The sequence below is a fragment of the Lissotriton helveticus genome, chromosome 9 (assembly GCF_964261635.1).
Source record: "Lissotriton helveticus chromosome 9, aLisHel1.1, whole genome shotgun sequence".
NCBI lineage: Eukaryota > Metazoa > Chordata > Amphibia > Caudata > Salamandridae > Lissotriton > Lissotriton helveticus.
In genome coordinates this window covers 1,065,001,010-1,065,024,834 of record NC_136070.1, presented here as the reverse complement: position 1 = coordinate 1,065,024,834, position 23,825 = coordinate 1,065,001,010, and the positions used below count along the sequence as shown (strand labels likewise).

The following is a 23,825-nucleotide window of genomic DNA, read 5'->3' as shown; positions in this document are numbered from 1 at the left end:
TTTGGATACTAGCGCCATAACTGATATCTTTTACTATAGGAGTATGCTAATGCCTCTTTTTATTCCAGCCATCCTTATACAGTGTATCTGGAGCAAGTAGTGCATTGCATTTTTCACAGTTAAACTACCCAAAGTATACGTAACACTTGATTTTGATGTATCTTATTATTTGCAGGGCACCTTTCACCAAAATGCTAGAGGTGCTTCAATCATTAGCAAGAGTTTTAGCAAGTTGCATGAAAACCTAGAATTGGAGTTTGCTGCATTTCAATACATTTACTGTTTCTGTAACGTTTAAATAATGAAGCGCAAAAGTTTAGCAATCTTACCCCTGGCATTGCCCTTCTGGAGGTTTGTGAAAATTCGATGGGGATAACTTGTACCACTGCTTGTACATAGTGTGGGAGAAGGCTGAGGTGAAATTATTGTGGATAAGTTTACTGCTTTACATTTCGTCCTCTACACCTCTTGGAGGACGAGTTTAGAAGAGGCTCCTGTGGAAATTTCCATTATAGGGGTGTAATTTTGTGAATTTACACCCTGTGCCAAAACTTTAGCTCAAGAGCCCAGGAACAACCAGTGGCGTAACAAAAGCCCCCACAGATCCCACAGTGCTTGGGCACGAGCTCTGGGGGGGCCTTCTGCACTGCCCGTCCCTGGCCTGAGAGCTCTGGACTGGGTCTGGAGCATGGAGGGCTATCCTGCATGTTTTTTGCCGGGGGGAGCCTTACGTTTTGTTACGCCACTGGGAACAATGTGAACAACCAGAATACAAGCAGCGATTGGTCACTGTAGTTGTATTTTTTGCACTTTAGCGCTTGATGCATCTTTGCACCCAAAATGAAAGCAAGGATGCATTTCGCACTAAAATGCAGCGCTAAATGCTGGTTTTGAATTTCATGTAATATTGTGTAATTGTGTAGTATTTTAGCAGAGTTCCAAGTAATTTATTGTATTTATTTAAATAGTTTAACAAAGTGCAAACATGACCCATTGATATCAGAGCACTGTTCTGAGCAACCCCCCACAACCTATTACATGATATGTAGTACCCCATAAACATATACCATCATAATCGCAAGAGTGAGTTTGTGGCCCTAGATAGCCCTTCTGGTGCCGTGCTGGTGCATCCAGCGCTATCTTCATCTAGGCAGTGGTTAATTTGTGAAAAAAGAATAAGTGCAGAGATTCTCGTCAGGAGGTTGCTTGCACCAGCCCATTTCTCCTATTAGCACCACCTAAAACAGAACCAACTACTAACCATGAAAGTGGGGAGAAGATGTGACGAAATAGCCAGAGCTGCAGACTTCGGAGCTGGGGAACCAGGTTTGAGTCTTGGCGTCGGCTTAACATCCTGTGATTCTGGGTAAAACACTTAACGTACCATAAAAAATGTGTCCTTTACTGGTGGTCATGAAAAGTGCCGGTGTTGATGATTAAGTGCTGGTGCTGAGCAGGGGAAACCACCTGCTCAAATTAAGCATTGCATCTAGGTGTATAAAGTGAATCTGCTCTAGTGGTCTCAGAGATGAGCTAAGTTAGTATCATGTTAAGAATCTGTCTAATGAAATCCACTTAACCTCTTTCTTGAAACGGTTCGTCCCGGCCGGAGAGAGTTCATTATTCTCGATTCGGATCCCGAGAAAATGCTGCTGTAGTTCTTCTTTTTCCTGAATCTCGGCGGTTTCAGCAAGAGGGAGTTGGCCGCCCCCTGAGGCCTAGAGCTTGTTTTTTTAGAATATATGCCGGCGTGCTAACTGTGCTGTATGCTGCTTTGAAGTTCCACAAAAGCAAATTACGTGTGTTTTACACACCCCTATTTAAAGTGCCATTTATAAATACTTTTTGTATCTTCTTTAAACATGTTAGTTTTTCAACGGTTTAATGAGTAGCACAGGGAACTACTTCAGTATACGGAAAATTACTTTAAAAAACATGTAACGTGCAGGACAGAGATCCAGTCTGCAGCTTGAACAGAGAAGGCCTGTTCTGTGCATGCCTGCGATTCCAAAGACTTAGCAGCCCTGCTTCTGTTTGTTTTACTTTTCTATCAATAACGTCTCGTCTTTGCCATTCCTTTTATAGAGGCCAACCCCACCACGAACCTCATACAAAGAATTATTACATGATTTAAGTTATAAATCTCAGGTTTTGTGCATTCATTTCTACCCAAAGGGACCCATCAGCAACTTGATATTACCTGTACACTCCCAGAGCATAAGATGAAGACAGTCTTGGCGTCTTCTTGCGAAGGATTTTGGTCACTAGGTAGATAAATATTTTTTAATGCGAATTACATGTTGCGGAGCCACAAGTTTGACGAATACCAAGTAGCACTCGCGTGAAATAGAAGAAAGCGGTGTGTCATAACCGCAGACTAGCATTTTTACTCATCTCTGTAGACAATCCACTTGCCCTTACTATAAAGAGAAATTTGGGTCTGTTGATGCGAGCCCCCCAAAAATTATACATAAAAAAAGTCAGCTAGTAGGCATCAGTAATAAAAGTCGGATGGGGCAGTTGTAAAGTCAGTTACAGTGTTGTTTGTGGGCTGTTTCTCTTTACTAATATTGCTGGCTTTCCAGTATGAATGCTTCTGTTTTTTTCGTGATTGGTTCCAGTGTATCCCCTCCCATTTAGAAACAAGCATTTGCAATGCCAGAGGTCTCTCATTTACAAGAGTTTGAGCTATTGGCATTGTAAATGCTGACAGATTAAACTCTCTGGAATGCGAGACCCATGACATTGCAAATATTTTCTTGTCAAAGCCCCCATGCCGCACTTTCACATGCATGAAGGCTGCATCCCTTTCTTTAGATGTAATGTAATGTGTATACTTGTAAAGCGCACTGTTGCCAGCCGGCGTCCTAGCGCTGTATACTGCTGGGGAACCCGTTCTGGCTTTCCCTGTGGGATGGTCCCTGCTGGGAATCCCCAAGGTTGAGCCAGGCATCCCCGGCGTTGATTGGGCCGTTGTGGAGATTAGGCAAGCTAATGCCCAGAGTTGCCGAGTGCGACCCCTGGTTAGAGTAGGCACCGAGGCGAGAATTATCGAGTCCGCTGACCCTGGTCCACGACCCTTCCGCGTCAGGAATCGAACCCTGGTCCTGGGCCGACTTCTGCTTCCGGGTCTGCCGCCTCTAACCAGTGAGCCACACCACTCCACTGAAGAGCTGTGTCTAAGGAAATGTGCGTAGCCGCTATCAAAGTGAAACCGCGGCATTGGCGCTTTTACACAAAAAAAAGCATCAGTTTGTCAATTAAATGCTTTTTTTGGGTAAAAGCCCCCATGCAGCAGTTTCACTTTAATAGCGGCCGCCCACCTTTCCTTAGACACGGTTCTTCTAAAGTAAGGGGCACGGCCTTCATGCACGTGAAGATGCGGCATGGGGGCTTTGACAATAAAAATATTTTCAATGTCATAGGTAACGCATTTGCGAGAGTTTGAGCTATTGGTAATAGCTCAAGCTCTTGTAAATGCGAGACCTCGGGCATTGCAAATAATTGTCCTGGCTGCTTTGAAAGTGAAAGCAAGCAATATGTCGTGCCTGAAGTAGGGCAAAACCCATGAAAGAAACTACTGCTTATAGGCTAAATTAAACATACTGTGTCGCAAAGTAAAAGGGCCAGTCTCCATGGGACGTTTCAAATGAAGGCAAGGCGATACTAAGGAGGGACTAATGAGCCTATTAACGAATCAGAAGCCAGCATTTACAAACGACGACGATGCAAGCCAATCAAAAATATGGGCAGCGAGTCGGCGGGGCTTCTAATCCCAAACTCAATACAGCATGGCTTGCAGAACAGCGCATGCGTTGCCCAGGCTCGACCTAAAAATTCCAGGACCACATGGTAACAAGGTCTCACTGTCCCATACAGTTTAATGGGAATTCTTTGTTTGGTCACTAGTTTAATGTTGCTAGTTCCCCAGCAGGTTGCCTTAGTAGCCTTGCAAGCACTAATTCAGTAAAGGGCAGGACTGTCCAGAGTAGTTCTAGGAGGGCCAAATCCATGTAAGATTTTTAGTCTACTTCCATAAGATATGCGTGGATTCCATAAATTTTCTAGCACTCATTCAAATACTGTATGGTTGTCTAGAAAATCTGGCCGGAATGTCTCCTTCGTGGACTACTTCGGACATCGCTGGTCTAGAGGCTGAGAAAGATGTCTCAGTTTTCCAGAAAATTGGTGTTTCTTTTTCTGCAAAGCTTGCTTCACTTCTCTTTTTCCAGTATTGTTCTGAAAAAGAATGGGATCTGCTTGGGTTTTGAAAAGGATAAGGCTACTGAGCTGCTTTGAACCAATTTCTGACTGTCCCCAGGGACCCCACATTTACTTTCCCAACACCGTGATATTTTTCCTATTCTTTAAGGGTTGCCTAAAGAAAAAAAAATATCCCAAAGTCCATTTTAATGAAAACCTTAATCAGGAAAACCCTGTTTGCAGAAAAAGAGCTCTTTCCAAAGCTTAAGCCCACCCCTTAGAAATCACTTTGACTTTTCGCCACAACAAAAGAGGAAGATGATAGAAATCGCTCCTTGCGACTTTTTGCTAGCTAGATTTCAGCCCAGAATACTCCTCCCCTGATCTAATTTCTTTGTAGAAAGACTTTAAATATTGGAAAGGAAGGGCCCGGATGGTAATTATATGTTCATTAATATAAGTAAATGTGATTAACGCCTACCTTAGCTATTGTTAATTAGTCTGTGTTGGAAAAGGTACCTAATATTACATATTTCACATCTCAAAAACATTACCAGAGAATTGATTTCTGGTTTCTGATTAGTTCCAAATTACACACATATGAAACATGAAGTTGGTATCTATCACATTGACAACATCTGATTTCCTTGTGGAGGAATGCAGCTGCAGCAAGACTGTGCTTTCAGTGTGACACACCAGCTGCATGAGTCATGTTTTACTGTGCAGAAGATCATCTTGCTTCAAAGCCACACACCAAGACACTCTGGCTACTGGACTGGGGATCCACTTCAAGTAATATTAAATAACTGTGTTAGTCATTAATAACTGACAATGCTCTGTTAACAGCCTCGCGGCCTGTCCAATGATCATTCCACTCTCATGTTACCTAGGGCTGTGCTGAGAGACAGAAAGAGTCCCTTTTAGAAGGGAATCCAGATTAAATGTGGCCTAACACCAGCTCCGAGGTTAAAGGTTAGATGATAAAAGAGGGAAAAATATGGGCAGGTGAAATTCTTCAGAAACATAAACACAGTAAACTGTGCTTCTGACTTAGAGTTGCACTTGGGCAAATCTTGTCGGAAGCACATTTTAAACAAGCATTGGCAATGCCAATAGTTCCGGTTTAAAAGAAATATTGGATGTATTGCGAAACTTTGCACATAAATAGCACACAATTCAATATGTGCATGTGTGGAAGCATAGAATTGTTGAATATTATTGGTGTAGGTTAAAAGGTCAGGTAACAGTTGCATTGTCAAGCCAGACCTAAAAATCCATGCTGGTTAATGACTGCCCTCCTTATATCTGTGCTGCTACCAGAAAATAACATATATAATGATTCCTATTGACAAAAAAAAAGTGTACCATTGCTTTGAATTGCTAAACCTGAAGACATAATTTGAACATCTAAGGATATCTTAAAAAATAGAGAATGAAAGAACTTATGCTTTGCATGTAGATTGGCTATTGAAGTAGTTGTTGCTTAAAGGGAGAATTTCGTTAAGCCACAATTCTTTTTCCGAAAATAAAGCACATAGGGCCAGATTACAATGGCGGTCGGGTGAGTGTCCAACTGCCATCGCAGCGGCACTGGCATCGACCGAAAAGTAGTCGACTGTCCCACCCGCCAAATTATGATGCCACCACCGTGTGGGTGGTCGCAATCATGACTTTTTCCATTGCGGCTTGTGCTGCAGTGAATGGAATCCATACACCGGTTGCCTGGCAGAATGTGGTGCCTGGCACATGGGGTCTGGATGTTTGAGAGCCACCCCCTGGGCCTCATAGCAGAGGCCCATGGGGGCTCTGCTAGGGCCACCCTAAGTCCCTTTCCGACAGCATTTCCATGGTGGTCGGACCACAAGGGAAAGGCTGTCGGAAAGGGACATCGTAATCCCTATGGCAGTGCCTGTTCAGGCACCGCCCCTATTGTAGGGAATACGATCTGACTGGCTCCTTGAGCCCGCCGGAAGCGTTGGTCACCACCTCCGACATTGGCTCTTGGGACAGAGAGTGACCAGTGGGTCGATCTATATGTCGTACTAGGATCCATTGTATGCACTGCTTTTGCCAGAGACATTTCAGGTTGACTGGAAGGCAAGGTATACTTTTATGATGAGATCTTCAGCTAAGAGGGGGAGCAGCAAAAACAAAACAGGACATTTAAGAGAAACTTAAGAGCGATCAGAAAAATGAAAATGAATATCCTCTGCAAGGACTCTCGGAAGCTATACAAGGTGAATGACATATTATTGGAAGACATTTGGAATGATCTTATCCCATGGCTTCAGAGTCAAAAATGTCAGACACGACATTGCAGTTAGTGTGATAGATATCAAGTATTGTTTTACAGTACAATCTCCTGCTTTTATTAGCAAGTTATTGAAATTTTTAGGCTTTGTCTATACTCAAACTGCTGCAGCAAATCAAACTGTGTGACTGTATTAAATATGATTTTGTGTATTATGCTCTATAGTGGCAAAAACTATAAGATTGTTTTTTTGTTTTTAGAAGATTGTTTTAAATATTATTTTTACTTGCTGTGGATTTATTGTAATCAGTGTGATTAATACAATATTATTATTACCTACCTAGCATGACAATAGAGCCCTGGCAGTATTTGACTGAATAAGGAGAAGTTATGTTTTTGCCGCCTCAGTAGTTTGTCTCCCTTGCGGTATTGTGTACAGGTCTTGAGCATACATTTCATTATATCCATGATTGAATCAGAAAGAAGTCTACACAGAACAGTGCAAGATCAAATCTAGTAATGACACAGGAGGCTCTGGAAAGACATTTAAATACATTGAGGGTAAAGATGCAGCAGCTAATGTCCATAATTAAAAGCACTATCAGCCAAAAAGCGAGGACAGCCAATGGCACCACCGATCTGGGGGTCACTTGATGGCCATCAAAAAGACAATGGCCCAATACAATACATATTAATGGACATGCTGTGGGGGATGAGAGAGAAATGCAACATGACCTTGCTAGTGTGCTGTATAAAGACATTTAAGAACTGCATTTCATAAATGCAAATAACAATGTGGGACATAGCTTTACATGATTTGTGGACGTGTTCAGAGAATGCACCACCAGTGGATCACAGTTGACACTTTGTGGCAAAGCATTCGTTCTAGAACTGACACAAATAGACTCATTTTGCAATTGTAGGAACTCTCAACGATTTCATGACAGCTACCAGATCCCTCAATACCACATAAATGGGCTTAGTAGCCTGTTCCCCAGTACAAGTTGCTGGGTGGTGGAGCAGAAAAGAATATCATATCTTTAGCTCCCAGCTTTGGCTCTCAGCAAAAAAACAAGAGTGACCTTCCACACACTTTTCTTTGTACATGAAGCAAATTATGGCCCCAGTCCAAACTACCTTTCAGAACTGTCCCTTACCCACTAACCTGAAGCCTTAGCTTCTCCAACAAGAGCAAACTGGTGACTCACATTCTGGGGTAGGATATATGGCAGTCAATCTCTCCACATCCAGGGATCCGGAGGCTCCTCAAAGACTCTCCTCTACCGTACGTTCTCTACCTTTTCTGTGACAGCCGCACACCACTGTATCCTGCCCAACCAGGCACCTAAGATAGGCTTCCCTCTTTACCTAGGCTCTCAGGGCACTTGCTCATTCAAGGCTTTGCCACCTAGTTGGGGGTTGTACTTGATGGTGGCTTGTCCACAGTCTCTGTCGATTGCAGCTGGATAATTGACTGCCCCCAACCACATTTTGAAAATATACTTAGATGCTACTTCCACTTTCCCCTTAAATATACACCCACACTCCCAAAGTACTCTGTGGCCACCTGAGAGTGGTTAGAAGCACTTAACAAAAACCCCAAATAAAATAAAAATAACATGAATATGGTAAAGTACAATTGTGACTGCATTCTTAATAGAGCAGCAGAAGAATTGGTTTGATACATTGATAAACTCAGCACGTTTTGGGAATGAAATCTGAGCTGCAGTGCAACCCCTGATCCCAGCTTGGTATGTAGAGCTTCACCCCTTGTAGGGGTTAACTTCTGTATTGCTTATTTAGGTCGCTTAGTCTCTCCGGTAAGCTCTGGCATCTGGAAATGGCCTTGGTTTACAATTGAAAGCATGCAAAAGTATATAGTCTGGATCAGATAAACATCTTCAGATTTTATATAGTTTACCAGTGACTACAAATATGAACATACCAATTCCCATGAAGACAGGCGGAAACATCCTCACTTTAACATCCAATGGATGCTAAGTAGGTCTCTCCCGAGATGCAATGCCAACCGCTACTGTTTCTCACACTAGATCAACTGGTCCTTCCTTGATCCTTCAAAGTGTGAGAATCTGCTTACAAAGGGTCGTTATCTGTGCATGTTTGTGACCTGCACACCCAGAGGTTGTTGAAAATTCACCCTCACTTTTTCGTGTAGAGCCTTAAGAGCAGGAGTTGTTTATTTTACTTTAAATCAATGAAAAATGCTATCCAAAGTGACCAACTTTGACCCTTTTCTTTAAATCAAGGCTAGCTACCAGTGACATTGCAACTGCTACATTTCTATTTCAGACTCTACCTTCCTATTTCAGACTGTCATGTGTGCTCTCCTAACCTGTAAGTGTGCAGATCATGGGAAAGGGTCAGGATACCAAGCGTGGTGCACAGAGAAGAATTATTGGGGATTGCTCAGTAGTAACACAAGGAAGTACTTTACAGATAAAGTGGCTACAGGCTTGAGACAGAATATGATTGTAGTCATTGTGTGAAAGCAAAACTGTCCAAGCTAAAATATATGGTGTTAAAATGAACTGGGGAATTAGAAAGTTAGGTAAACCTAACTGTCCTGATTTGCTGGTATCATGAGGCAAACTTGTATCACTGTGACCCCACCACCAATAGCTAAGATATTGCTTCGAAAAAAACTGGAATCGAAAGATCAAAACCAAAGCAGGAATGGTTAAAATCTTCACTGGATCTAGAATTGTAATTACAATTATTGACCATCAATGTATGTCTTCAAAATTGAATATAATTATTTCAACTAACAAACACTCCTCTCCAACAGAAAATGCCCCAACTACCACTATTTCTGGAACAATCTTCACAAAAAACAGAAATGACATCACTTTTTCCCTTGGCATTCAAATGTGAACATGTCAAAGCAGTTTTGAATTGTCTTCAATTGCTGCCAAAGATTTATCTGTTAGACCAGTGCTTGGAAGTCCAACAAAAACAAAACAGTCTAAAGTCTGCATAGTTATGGGTAAAAAAAGTTCACATACACGTAAATTTTCTTTGATGGATGTGGGCATAATTGAGGAAAAAAGGCAACAACTAACTCTGTAAAAGTTGCAACGCAGCATACTACGCAAAAAAAAATCTTTATAATTTTGAAGGAAATATTCCTTGCATCCTCTCTGCAATTTAGGAGGATATGTATGCACTTTAAAGTGCATGAGTGCATCGCAATAGACGTTGAAATGCCTCATATGTACTCTCTGTGGCATATGATTATAGACTGAGCAAATGGAGCTCCTCATCGGCTCGTTTAACAGTACCCTACTGAAAACTAGTAGTGGAAAAGCCCAATGGTCAAGTATTTTTGCCAATGCAGATCGATTGGCTATGGCAACGCTCTGTGCTGATGCCGTTCAGCATTGCCTAAAACAAAAAATGGTTATTGCCAAGTAATGGAAAAGCCCAATGGTCATGCATGTTTGCCAATGCAGATCGATTGGCTATGGCAACGCCCTGTGCAGATCCTGCAAAATGGTTATTGCCAATGTCGAATGGCATCGTCAATTTTTTTTTCTTTTTTAAATGTGCGAAGATAGGTACACAAGGAAGTGTGGCCATACGTGTGCACATAAGCATCATGACTCTATGTTGCCCCATTTTAAGTTTATTTTTTAATTTACTGCTCCAAGATGGTGGACACCCATTTGGAAAAGGTAAACTACAAAAACAAAATGTGCACCAAAGTATTTTTTTTTAATGAAACGGGCCATCAAAAAAAGAGACGAAACTTTGGTAACATTTCTCCCTTGCCCCGTAGCTATAGCAAGCAGAATGTGTGAAACCTTTTCGGGTGTTGACAGCTTGCCCTGCATTGTGTTAATGCAGAGGCTTGTACCAGTGCATAGTTTGTAGAAAGGTCCTTTATCAGGGTTTCTTTAATTACTTGGTTATTAGGCAACATCTAATTATAAATCAGTGTCTCCAACTTGTTTTCTCTTTAATGCCAAGATTTTTATTACTTTGACTCTTGAATCACAATATTTGCATGTATATATGTAGGTGCTAATTTGTGTAGCGCAAACGAAAAGCAGTAGTACGCGCTACAGGGTCAAAGACTGTTAAGGTGTTTTATGAGGGGTAGCTGGTTTGTGGACTGTCACTATATCATGATGTAGTGTTCTTTAAAGACCTGTCCAGCCATGCCACACCGTTCAACTTCAAATTAGCATAGGGTTTCCGCAAAGGAAAACATAGATATCAAAGTACGGTTACTGTGATGGCGTGATGATGTCTGTGAAAACCCAATAATAGGGATCAGATAGTGCCATTAAAAGCATTTGGAGGGTCTGCCTTTATTCACAAATTGTTCTCTTTAGTTGGAACAAAACAACATGTTTTTCATAAAAATCCTCTTGGTTGTGATAGTCTTTTTTGTGACGTATTTCATTATTGTCATTTAGAAAATTGTTATTGCATTAGTAATAAGTTACTATAAGAAGCAAGCAATGGCATATTATAACACACAAAATGAACTTTAAAATAAGTAATTGCTCTCTTTTTGTGTTATAATCAGCTTTCCATCGTATACTGTTTTATAGGAATGTAGTAAATAAATGCCTTTGTGATAATAAATTAAACTTTTGACGAATGTTATAATACTTTCCTACATTGACCACTTTAATAATGCCAACAAGTTTGTATAATGGTGTTGAAAGCGGTGTTGGTTTTCATAGCCGATTAGAAGCCCATATCATGTGTAGCATCCTGAGCCAAGCTTGCTTTAAAACCAAAATACCATTGTGGGACGTGAAGTGTTTCATTAAAAATCTCAACAGTGAAAATGCAAAATGGGGTTTACTAAAAGCCATAATCGGGCCTAGGTTTCACACATGGAGTGGGGTTGCTTGTGACCCATGGGTTTTAGTGAACACCAGCCTACTGAGAATTGAAAAAAGACCCCACATGAATTTCAGTCCCTTGTTAGAGAACGAACAGAAGGAAATCTGTGTATCACATTCTGTAAATGTATTACGTAGTACTAAATGGAGATATGGTCCTGTATTTTCCTCCCTAAAGAGCGCAGTTTACGGTAAAAAAACCGATTTACGGGTCATTCCTATTCTAGGCTAAACTCGAAAGCCCCCTCCCTGTTTTAAGGGCGAGCATTATTATTGCTTTTCTATAGCTCACATCCCGTGTCTGCTAAACATTTTATTGCTATATGTTACAGTGCAACTAAACAAATATGTAACTGTTAGCACTGCAAATATGACACCATCCAGATCTTCAAGCATTAACTTGCTGCTTTAAGGACTGAAACAGAACAGCAGTGACAGAGGACATGACTTGCATCATCAGTGCACCATCCCAGTAGAGTGGTCAGTACCCGTGCAACCTCAAACAGGTGGCAATCCTCTCACTATTGGAAAGAAACAGTGGTAGACCCCTACCATTTTAAGCTCACTAAGATTTTGGAAGCAGAATCTGTAGAGCCGCTTCAGAATTATGTGGAAGCAGACAACTTTCTTTCTGATGCTCAGTTAGGCTTCCAACCCCTACAGGGATAGAAACAACTACTGTATACATCAGAATAAATGCTTTAAACCTAGGTGAACTTCAGTGTTTCAGAGTAGTGCAGCATCTAGCTGGCCTTCGATACTGTGGGCTATGAGATACGTCTGTACCATCTAAAAATCTCCAGGAAATCATGAAAGACTTAGGTGTTCCTCAGAGACTGAAGGTCAATCGCTACCCAAACCAGTCACACCAGACTGCAGCGTTGCACAGGTTTCTGCCATGTTGCCTCTTCCTTTAACCTATTTATGCTACTTGTGGTACAGTTAATAGAAGAAAAGGTTCTTTGTTTTCAAACCTACACCGTCGACGTCCCCCAGCTCATTGATCTCATTGACAGTTCCACCTAAACAACCGTAATGTCTGCTTCGTCTCTACTCAAGAAAAAAATGTGCAAGGCGGAGGAGACTGTGCCTGAACAGCAACAACACGGAGATTTTAGTGGAAGACAAAAATATCAACATCTCATTACCTAGAAACTAGCCCTCTTGGGTACGTTTGACACCAGCCCTATATTTAGGTGGCCTATAATTTGGCCGTGCTCTGGGTGTCCGTTATCCTTTAACCCTTAGTTTGAGGCCTCTGTTAGCTGATCTCACTCCCATCTTTATTCCATTTGTTGACAACAAGGAATTGTAAATAACTTATTCAAGCAGTGGTGTCCTCCATACTTTAATTCTATATGAACGTGTATTTCAGTATTCCTAAAAAAAATCCATCACAAGCTTCAGTTGTTTCCAGATTGACCGTTTGTTCAATTTTCAGTTTGAGAAAAACTTACCAGGAGTCTGGCATTAGAAATTAGTTATGGCCATGGGAAATCAAATCCAACTGAGGGCTTTGTGTTTGAGCTGGAAACCTATAATTGGAAAAGCTTTACGAAACCCGACGACCTCGGTCATCTTAAGTTAGTAGTCCGAACCCTGCATTCTGCTTGAAACAAAAACGTATTGTTAACTGCACCTTGAAGCTTGGCTACTAGTTTTACTAGATTTATTTGTGCATTCCTAATACTAACCAAACAAACCTTTATGACCTTGTACTCACTTGAATAAGTCTACTTGCCTTATTGGTTAACATTTGCACAGACCTTTTAGCATTATGTTTGGTTATGATTAGGATTTGTAAAGCATATGGCTATCCAAGGGCTTCCTCACACTGATGAGTGCTGGACTGGGTGACTATACTTGGTAAACAGGTTACTGGGGGAACAACCAGGTCTTGAATGTTTTCCCAAAAGTGAGTTCGTCTTCTGGTAGTCTTATTCTGAGTGCCAGACCATTTCATAACTTTGGTACCAGGTGTGCAAATGATCTTCCGCCCCATCTCGCTCTTTTAATTCTAGTAGTGCTAAAAAGGTGTTCTTGAGACGATCTTGGGAGTCTGGTTGGGGCACAGGGAGAGACCAGAACTCTAAGTTTATCTGAACCTTTATTCTTTATAGCCTTATGTGCAATGCAAAGAGATTTGAACTTAATCCTTGCTTCAACAGGCAGCCAATGGAGCTGTTTCAAAAACTCGCTTACTGGATTATGATTTGGGAGTTTGAGGAGAAGCCTTGATGCAGAAGTTTGCACTACCTGGAGCCTTTTCATAGCATATTTTTGTGAGCCTACATAGAGTGAGGTACCATAATCAGAACGGGAGATTATAAGGGCTTGAATCACTGTTTTTCTTAGATGCTCCAGGATCAGTGCTAATATATTCCTGATCATTCTAAGTAGACCGAAGCAGATGCCAGCCAGTTTTTTGGCTTGGTGGTCCATCGTGAGGTCTCTATCCAACCACAGTCCCATATTTGCAATGGGGCTTTGGGATCTGGGGAGTTGCCCATGCAGTTCGGCCAGCTGTTCATTGGTCTGTGTATGACCATATTCCCTAGAATCATCAGTTCCGTTTTATCGCCTTTCAGTTTAAAGCAGCCGTTCGTCATCCAATTGGCCGCTCTTTCCAGGCAGGGTACCAGTTGTTGATGTTCAAGGTTCAGCCCCTTTACAAAAGAAGCCACCAACTGAGTATCGTCTGCATAAGAAACAGCCGAGATGCCGAACTCCTGCTCAATTGTTGCCAGCTGTGGAACATAAACATTAAACAGGGTCGGGCTGAGCGACATTCAGGTCCAGACCGATTGCTTGGGACAAACATTTTACTTTGGAAAAGCTAACATTGTGCTCAAGCTCAAACCTCTCTTTACCCTTTTGTTGGCTTCTTTAAGTGCAGATAAATATCTAGAAACACGTGTTTCTGGGGAATTCCATGTTGTTTTCAGCCCCACGTTTGGTGGGAGTGGAGGGAAGGGGGAATTACCCTGTAAAGAAAACAATTACCTTTGCATAGCAGGCTCCATTAAATGTGCTTAAATCTACACTATGTAAATTTCCGCACTGGGGGAAATGGAGTTGTTTGGATGCCACATGACATTCCCAGATGTTTACCAGGTAACATACTTATTGTTGGGAATGTTTGAGAATTGAGAATTTTTTTTTGTAAAAGATCATTCCGGGGTAGAGGTAAATCTCTGCCAATACTTTAAAGTGTTTTATTAGGGAAACAGGTTTTCTGAATTGTATATTATTTATGCATTATTTTTGGAAAACATGCATAACCCCAACTGTAAGAAAATATTTCTTACACATATTATACACCCTCAATTTCCCTCCATGTTGTGTATTTTGACGTTTATTTGATTTAAACACTGTGTCTGGATGAGGTTTCCAGTGTTGTCAACTTTTTAGAACAAATGAGCTTTAAGCAGTTTTTGATGATATGTTACAGGTTATCTTTTTTACCCTTCTTCTGTGCGAAGGCCTACAAGTCGCCATTTTATTTGTTTTGTAGCTGGGATATTTTCGGGTGCTTTTAGGGGTTAACTAAGTGGAGGGTGCAAAAAAGGTAAGGTACATGAGGGTTCTGTTTGGTGCTAATGTGAGTTGTACAAACATCAGCTTCTGGGCTTCAATCTGACATACACGGATCACTCCAGTTATTGGTCAAAGAATTGTGAGGAGCCTACGTCTAGGCTTTCAGAACTATATCCATCTTGTAGCCGTCATGTTTTTTTTCTCATGGTATTCTGGGTTGAGTACGTCAGACACTTAAGTTATCGAATAATTTCTCTGCCTGTGTTACCTTTTCAAATTAATATTATTCCTTCCTGTGTGTTAAATTAAGCATTTCTTAGTTTGTTGCCATTTCTGTAATAGTGCTGTGACAGCTTTTTCCTTCCTCTTTCCATCTAAATCTTGCATCGTGATGTTATCTCTATTAGTTTCCTTTTTAGAAGCTGGTATTCCCCACCAATACTAACATGTGTCATCATCTGCATTATTTCTCCTGCAATTTTGAATATATTTTATTCTTATTGTATGTGTTATTATCTAGCTATTTAGCATTGGGTATAATCCAACGTAAGCAGGAGTTAGGCCTCACAGATGGGAACACCACCACCCTATCCCTATCCCTTTACAGCAGTTTCACTCATAGACGAAGCAGGGGAATTCTGCAGCAGGAGACTGGCGAAAACAATCTCGTACCCATTGTAAAATTAGGTACTTGCAACAGCAGATGGGAGAATGGTTTACTTGAGTGCTAACCATCTCCAGCATGATCACCAGTCTGGCTTCTGATCACGCCGTAGCACGGAGACCACTAACTTGCACATCGTAAACGATAGCCTCTTGACCACGGATGAAGATAACCCTAGTCTCCTGATATTGCTGAACCTTACAGCTGCCGTTGACTATGCCACCCTCATACACACCCTGGATACTCAAATGAGATTTCACAGGCCATAGTCTTCACTGGTTCTCCTTCTGTCTTTCCAAACAAGTCCAGTTTGTTCACATGGGCACCTCCAGATCACAAACGATTCCAGTCACCTGCAGAGTCCTTCAGAGTTCCATACTGTCTCCTCTCATCTTCAGCATCTACATGAAGATAATTGGTACTCTACTCACAGATATCAGCATCAAGATTCACCAAAATGCTGATGACACACAACTCCCCTTACAAGTCTTATCTGCCTCAGACATTCAATCCCTCAAACACTTTTGACATGTCATCCAGAACTGGATGTCCAGCGCTTATCTGAAGCTCAACCCAAACAAGACTGACCTTCTGCTATTTACCAAGAACAACAAACTAAACACAGTACACACTCTACTCAATGACATGAACCTTGATGGTTATGAACCCAAATTTTCACCGAATGCCAAGTCACTTGGATTCACCTTTGACATCAGCCTCATCTTCAAGAAACACTTTGCTAAGAAATCAAAGGCTACAAACAACGGGGGGCTGGCTCTAATCAGTAAGGCTGAGCCGCATCATTAGCTAACAGAACAAGAGTGCCAATACTGATAAGAATAGTTCAATCAAAACAATAACCATCCAACACTGGAACAGTAATTCAAGAGTGGGAACTACTACTCAATAGTATTTTATTCAAAGATTTTTTGAAGAATTAGTTTCAAAGTTTTAATACATGATGTACAAAATCTTTCTCAAACAAACACGTGGGACATTAAAACATTAGCTATATACTTGATCTTTCATTCAATTGTTCAGGCATATCACAGGCATCCATATCATGTACACACACTCAAAAAAAGGGAAAACATTTTTTGTATATACAATTAAGGAAAAAGAAGAAAAAGTGAAAAAATAAGTGAAAAAATACACAAAGCAAAAAACAACCAGGTCTGCAAATGATTTCCGAAATTAATGAAAACACACTATTTTTTAAAGTACATTCCTATGTAACTAGTGGATTAATCAAAACTCAATTACAATTAATCCTGCGAGGTAATGTACAAAATAGAGCTCAGGGTTCAACTGTTTGAATACCCGGATGCTCTCGCAGACCAGTGGAAGCAGGGCCATTGGTCAATGCCGTGATTTGTTCTTTAGTAGTATTGTATTTGACAATTTTTTTGTTTTCTTCCATTGCTGAGATGGCAGATAACACGCTTTTTTCAAAAATCACTAATTCTTTTGGTATCTTATGAGCTGGTGGGCAAAAAGTCGATTTATTTCTTAGGCCTGTTACTTCAGTGGAGAGTGGGGTAGGATTTTCATTAAAAAACATGGTCAGTCTCAGTTTTCTACAGAACTCAATGAATTCAGATTTCATTCTAACGACATCTGTCCTTTTAGAGGGTACAAATGAGAGTCCCTTGGCTAGTGTACTTTCCTCTGCCTGGGTAAGGGCCTTTTTTGAAAGGTTAAAGATTGGTGGCACCACTAATTTTTGTAGTGTTGACGGCGGGTTTTCATTTCCCAAGGAATTGTGTATCTCACCCTGCCTCTGGGGCGCGTTTGGCCTCTCGATAAAAAAGGAGAATTGGGAGGTTGATTTTGCTGTTGTTGGTTTGGATTCCAGTTACGATTCCCATTGGGACGATTATAATTACTGCCTGTGTCACTATCTGTACCTGATGAAGATGTTTCAGAGAAAACGATAAATTGTTTTCGTGATCTCCCTTGATTGTCTGGGAGGTAACGTCTTGAGTCAGCCTTAGAGTAGAAATCGGCCTGTAGATATGGATATACGTTATCCAATGAGAAACTTTTTCTGTCTTTCTCAAACTGATTAGTTTTCTGAGTGATTGTATAGTCTTTAAATTCCTGTATCTCCTTCTCCACCTTTTCTAGCAGTGCCTTTGCGTCAGCTATAGTCGGATTTATGCTGATTTCAGCCTCCAATTTGGCGATTTCTATCAATTCTTCTTTAGAAATTCTCACTGCTGTCTCAACTGTCAAGACCATAAGGTCTCTACTGCATTTGGTTTCAATGTAAGAAAAGCCTTTTTTGAAAATAGGATCCTCAGTGAAAACTACAGGAATATTTTTGATTTGTAACCCACCTGGGATCGTGCCTTCTCGGAGATGCTGCAATAAAAAATGACCATGGAGGTCTGTTCTAATCTGCTTCTTTTTTAGGCGAATCAACTTATCAGATTCGTTGTGGGAGGTCGCTGTCACACTTAAGGAAACCGATTCAAAGACTGGTGGGTCGCTCAGCAGGCTCCTAATGTGGTCCTCAGTATAGGCAAAAGTGTCCTTTTCTGCCTTCACCTGGTTGTTTTTTGCTTTGTGTATTTTTTCACTTATTTTTTCACTTTTTCTTCTTTTTCCTTAATTGTATATACAAAAAATGTTTTCCCTTTTTTTGAGTGTGTGTACATGATATGGATGCCTGTGATATGCCTGAACAATTGAATGAAAGGTCAAGTATATAGCTAATGTTTTAATGTCCCACGTGTTTGTTTGAGAAAGATTTTGTACATCATGTATTAAAACTTTGAAACTAATTCTTCAAAAAATCTTTGAATGAAATACTATTGAGTAGTAGTTCCCACTCTTGAATTACTGTTCCAGTGTTGGATGGTTATTGTTTTGATTGAACTATTCTTATCAGTATTGGCACTCTTGTTCTGTTAGCTAAGAAATCAAAGGCAGCCTGATGCCAGCTCTCACTTCTAATGTAAGTAAACCCATTTCTTCCAGAATTTGACTTTTGTATTGCTGTTCAAGTACTCTCACATCTGGATGGTAGTAACACCCTGCTCCATGGCTCACTAGACTCCACACAGGCACTGCTCAAGGGAATCCTGCACCTTGCAGCACCTCTCATCCTGCGTCTGAAGAACTATGATCATCTCGCTCCTATTTTGATGAAAACTACATTGGCTCGCTTGCTGGCCTGCACCATATTCAAAACTAGATGCGTCATTTACAAAGCCATCACAACCATTACCCATGCTTGTCTTGCAGTCAAGCTTACCATCTCTTGTGGTTCTCTGCACACCTGCAGCTGGAACACCATCTGATTGTAGACTAAGAAGTGGGAAAAAATAATTGAGCATTTGAAGATTTGCCTCTTTAAAGAACACTACACCACAATGTAGCCCACTTACCTCTCCTGTCACTTGTTGATTTTATGCTTTTTTTCACTACATATTTGATTATTGACATCCAATACAACACCTGAGTCTTGAAGAGCACTCCACACATATAGCAGTGATAACAAGCATATGGAGCAACATTTTGAACAATAGTAGTGGATTGATTCCACAAAAGAATATATTGCAAAAAAGATCAATAGCCTCAAAAAGGAAGAGCATGAGAAGAAAGGAAAAAGAAAGAAAGAAAAGAAAGAAATAACAAAAGGACATCTGTGCCACATTGTCTTCTTTAAAAAAAAAAACCCCACAATAGCCTCAAATAGAGAAAAAAGTCCCGTCCTCTACATTCAAAGATAGTAGTAATTCTACATATATGCCAATCAATGAGTATCATAGTAGTGGTTCTTCAGCATCAGATGGGGGTGGGGGGGTTGGAGTGGGAGGCTCTAGATATAGGCATCTATAGTCAGCCCATCTTTTCCAGATTTTTTAACACCTTGCGCGCTAGCGGTTTTCCCGCTGTGCGCTGGATTTTTCAAAAACCCCGCGTTACATGACGAGCTCAGCTCGTCATCAGCACACGAGCGCCGTAGCTGATGACGAGCTCAGCTCGTCATCAGTATCGAAGGGGTTAATGTTTGCAGGGGCAGCCCCTCGCCTCAAAGACCGGGAGCTCCAAACCCATGCAAAAATGTAGACCTTTCTTCCACACCCCAAGTGACGGTCGGGATTTATCTTTCCAGACCCGGGCAATATCCAGTTTGGCTAGTGTAAGGCCCAAAAATAAGAGGTGACGCTTGTACCTATTCCCACCTATATATTCCGTAATATGTAGTGGAGCAAGTCTTGGTGAGGAGGTTATGGTCCACCCCAAGACCTCTGAGATGCATGTAAACACCCCCTTCCATAACTTTGATAATACGGGGCATAACCACATAGTATGAAGGAATGTACCCTCAAGGGAATTGCATCGCAGGCAATGTGGGGATGCGATGAGTCCAGTGCACCATAGTCTATGTCTGGTGTAATAGGCTATATGCAGGTATTCGAACTGGTTGAGGTGCAGGCGAGCCGCAATGGCTGCGCTGCGTGGGGACTTTAGAGCCTCCACCCAATCATCCTTCATCCTCCTCCAGGGGACCCAAATCTGTCTGCCATGCCTCTCTAGTTTTACACAATGTGGTGGGGGTGTTGTTAATAAGTGTGCAATATATTTTAGTAATCTTGTGATCTCCTAGGTCACCAATAAAAACCTTTGCTTCAATGGGGTTAAATTCAGGGATATCCTTCAAGTGGGACAGGTTGGGGTAAAGGCATGTCTGAAGTGGAGATAGCGATGGAATTGTGTATGGGGCATATCGTATTCTGTTTGTAGATCAGAGAAGGACCTGAGGGTGCATCCATGCGCTACTGCCCCCCCCCTTATCAATCCCAATAGCCTCCCAGCCTCGGGAACCCATACAGGTGTGTTAGCTGTAATAATTGCCCATTATTCCACAGTGGAGTCTCCCTAGTAAGTTTCCCCCACCAGCCCATCTGGCGGAGCGCCGCCTTCCAAATCTTAAAAATCGTGGATGTGGCAGGTGGTAGTTCACGAAGTAATGTTGCTGACTACCGGACCATGTGGAGGGCATTATCCCCCAACAGCCACCGTTCAACCGTGTACGCTGGGATTTTATGCTTGTTTTTGATCATGCACACCACTCCCCTGCCTGTTTGTTAGCTATGTTCTCATGATATAAATACCATATACATACATATGTAGGCTGAGTGCAAAAGCTGGTGACAGACTGAAGGCTACATGTGGACAAGATCACTGGTGGTATGATACAGGCATGCAATAGAAAGGCATGTTCACTGGAGTTCAGCTAGAACTGGAGGTGGGACTGCTTGAGTCACAGCAGTATGGATGACAAGAGAAGGCAAGCAGGGAGAACAAGAAAGTATAGAGCTACGGTCCTGGTAGTGGAAAGTAAGTATCCACAGAGAAGGAGTAGACCGTTCGACTGAAAGAACATCTTCCTTGATCCCGCCATTGTCCTTGTGTCTGGAGGGGCACACCTGTGATTAGAGCAGAAAGAGAATTAAGATGAGGTCTCGGAGTCGAGAGTGACCCCAAGGTTGCAGCGTCGGAGTTGAGGTCTCCAGAAAGGCTGGGATGTGAACCGAAAGTGCCAGCGGCCTAAAAGGGACTCAAAGCTCCAAAGGCTGATGCTCCAAGGTTAGCAATTGGCAGTGGGGCCCGAAAGCTGTGGACTGTGATAAGTGTGTGCACAATGTAAATAATGCATTTCATATAGTAATTATTGTCTCATATGAGTTTACCTGCATAGATTCATATGGTACCAGCCAGTGGCAGTATGCCAGAAGGTTTCAAAAGAAAAAGTACTCCATATGAGTACTCTCTATTGGCATAAGCTCTGTCATGCATTACTGCATTATGACACCTTTAGATTGTATTCTTACAGACAATTAAAGTAAATGCCTTGCTCACTCCTGAAGTGGGTTGTTCTAAGAAATGGTTGCATCTTTTCTGCTCATTTGTTCTGGCAATGTCTTCAGTGCCATGTGCCTAAAAGCTCTTTTAATATAACTGTGCCAGAGTTCCTCCTATCTTTGAAGTCATGTCAGACTTGTCTTTTGCATGCTGTGAGTCTCTGGTAAAGAGATTTTTTTTGTGTCTCATTCTTAGGTCTCGCCTAGGCAGCGCTTATGCTGTCTCTTCGAGACATGCTGTATTCAGGATATGCCTTCATGGGATTCTCTTTAATGTCTGAGTCATCTGTAGTTTCAAAATGTAAATTATCTTGAGCCCTAAATGGTGGCTAGTTACAATCGAATGTCAAAATAAATTATTCAATTATACAGCGAATCAAATGAATCAAAGGCAGTAGAAGCAAGCAAGCACTGCGTAGCCCAGAGTTCCGTACCGGTATACGGTCAAAGGGATTTCTATTATAAGGGCATGACCATGAAGTGTTGAGTAATAGCAAACTTGTTTGCTCAGCGCTAGTTGGATTGGCTCCCAAAAAGATGCAATTTATGATAAATTAACTGTTGTCATTGTTAGTCAATCTGTGGATGCCTCAAAGCAGTTGACGCTGGAATTCTTTTTATCTAGATCTATCATTGTTAGCGGATGCCTCAAAGCAGTTGACGCTGGAATCCTTTTTATCTAGATCTATCATTGTTAGCTGTGGTTAAATTCATGGCATAATAGCTGTTGATCTTTTTTTTTTCTATGCTTTCTCTTATTCAGGCCTGAGTCATGTTCTAAGATATGGTTAATTATATTTGCTGATTTAGACTCCGCTTTCTAATAAATGTTCCAACCTCTGCTCCGGCTTTTCTTTTCATATATTCCATTAGCTGAAGCACATAGCCATACTCAGACGAGCTTTATGGATGGTGCTCGTAAGCATGACTCACAAGGGGCTCTTTATCTGCAACTGAGAGTTGCCTTTTAAATTCTGCGCGTTGGTTGATTGCTTGTATTGTCACTAAAGTGTGATTACATGGCTTTGCTCTTTTCAAGAATCATGTGCCCTTTAGTCAGTGTTCAAGAACGGACATGTCTCACTCTCAAGTGCTATCCTCCCTTGCACAGTACAATGTACAATAAACGCGGGAAAGGATCATTATATATTTGAAGCTTTTCTGGAACCCTTATCACTGTTAAAATAAACTTGAACAAAAAAAGGATACAAAAGTTTGGGTGATAAAATACTAATAGCAAATGTCACAAATTAAGGATTTATTGAACACTGATTTTTTTTAATAAGTTGTGGATTGTATGGGTTGCACTAATCACAACTTTATAGGGAAAATAAACGAACTGTCATGCTGCAGGTGCTTACAAAGAAACTAGGTTTCATTGTATTTTTCTCTGCTCCTAAATAAAAAAGCTATTGCAGTGATTGAGAATGTACTAAACGTGTTTCTTTGTTAAAAAATAAGACTATACCGGTCTCAGACGTTTACAATTAGAAGAATTCTGATTACTGTAATCAGAATATAGACAAACTCATCCTCACTCGATTGCATGGAAGGTATGGAACTAAATATATCTACCTGTGCTATTCTGTAAGTCGCACTGAAAGTTTAAATAATGAAAAGACGCACTTATGATAAAATTGGTGGTAGTGAGAGGGACAGGCAAAATTAGGCAGATGGTCAGGACTTCTTATAAACTGTGGTCCCAATAGTATTCTAAGGCTCAGCTACTGTTCTAAAGTTAAAAGGAAAGGTGTGTTCTTGCTATAATATGAGATTTTGCTCGTGATATATTTGTGTTAGCAGGTTGCTTAGCATTTAAATAAAGAGACTGGGAATTGAGCCTGAGGTGAAATGACTGCCTTTCTTACTGACATCAACATGGTTCTCTTCCTTGAGGCTTTGCCTGGTTGCTGAGACAGTATGTGGGCTGAGGTGTATGTATTTTGGTGGTAGACGTGGTGGTCCACTGTGCCCTTCTATGTGCATCTGTCGGTCCTTTCAGAGTCCGAGGAAACATACATAGTTTTCTCTCCCTGCACGCTAACATTGAGGAAAATTGGTGGTGATCCAGATCACCAAACCTGAAATGGATGCAAGAGCTCGGAGGAGCGGGAGAAGGAAATTAAGTGAGGACCCCCGCCACCGAATACTTGATTTGCCCTCTGCTGGGGCATGTGAAAGCCTGGTAAACCCTGGGTGATTGCCGTTAGAGTGATGTAGTTGCACATGATGCTGTCTACATATTGAGGTGGTGCAGACCACAGAACTTGCTGCAAAGGGCCATGTGGGTGTTGAACAAGGAGGCTATAGAGTACCTGGAGAAACTTCACAATCCAAAGCACTTAGAATTGATAATCCAAGCAGCAGCCAAGAAGTATCAACTAAGAATGAAGTGTGTCTTGATGCAGGTCTCTCGA

General features: G+C 41.3%; 1 protein-coding gene across 2 annotated transcripts in view; it reads left to right on the top strand.

Moving 5' to 3' along the window:
* The window catches only part of RAF1 (Raf-1 proto-oncogene, serine/threonine kinase), a 314,694-nt gene that overhangs the window by 50,935 nt on the left and 239,934 nt on the right, over positions 1 to 23,825 (top strand). The gene's annotated exons all lie outside the window — the stretch shown is intronic.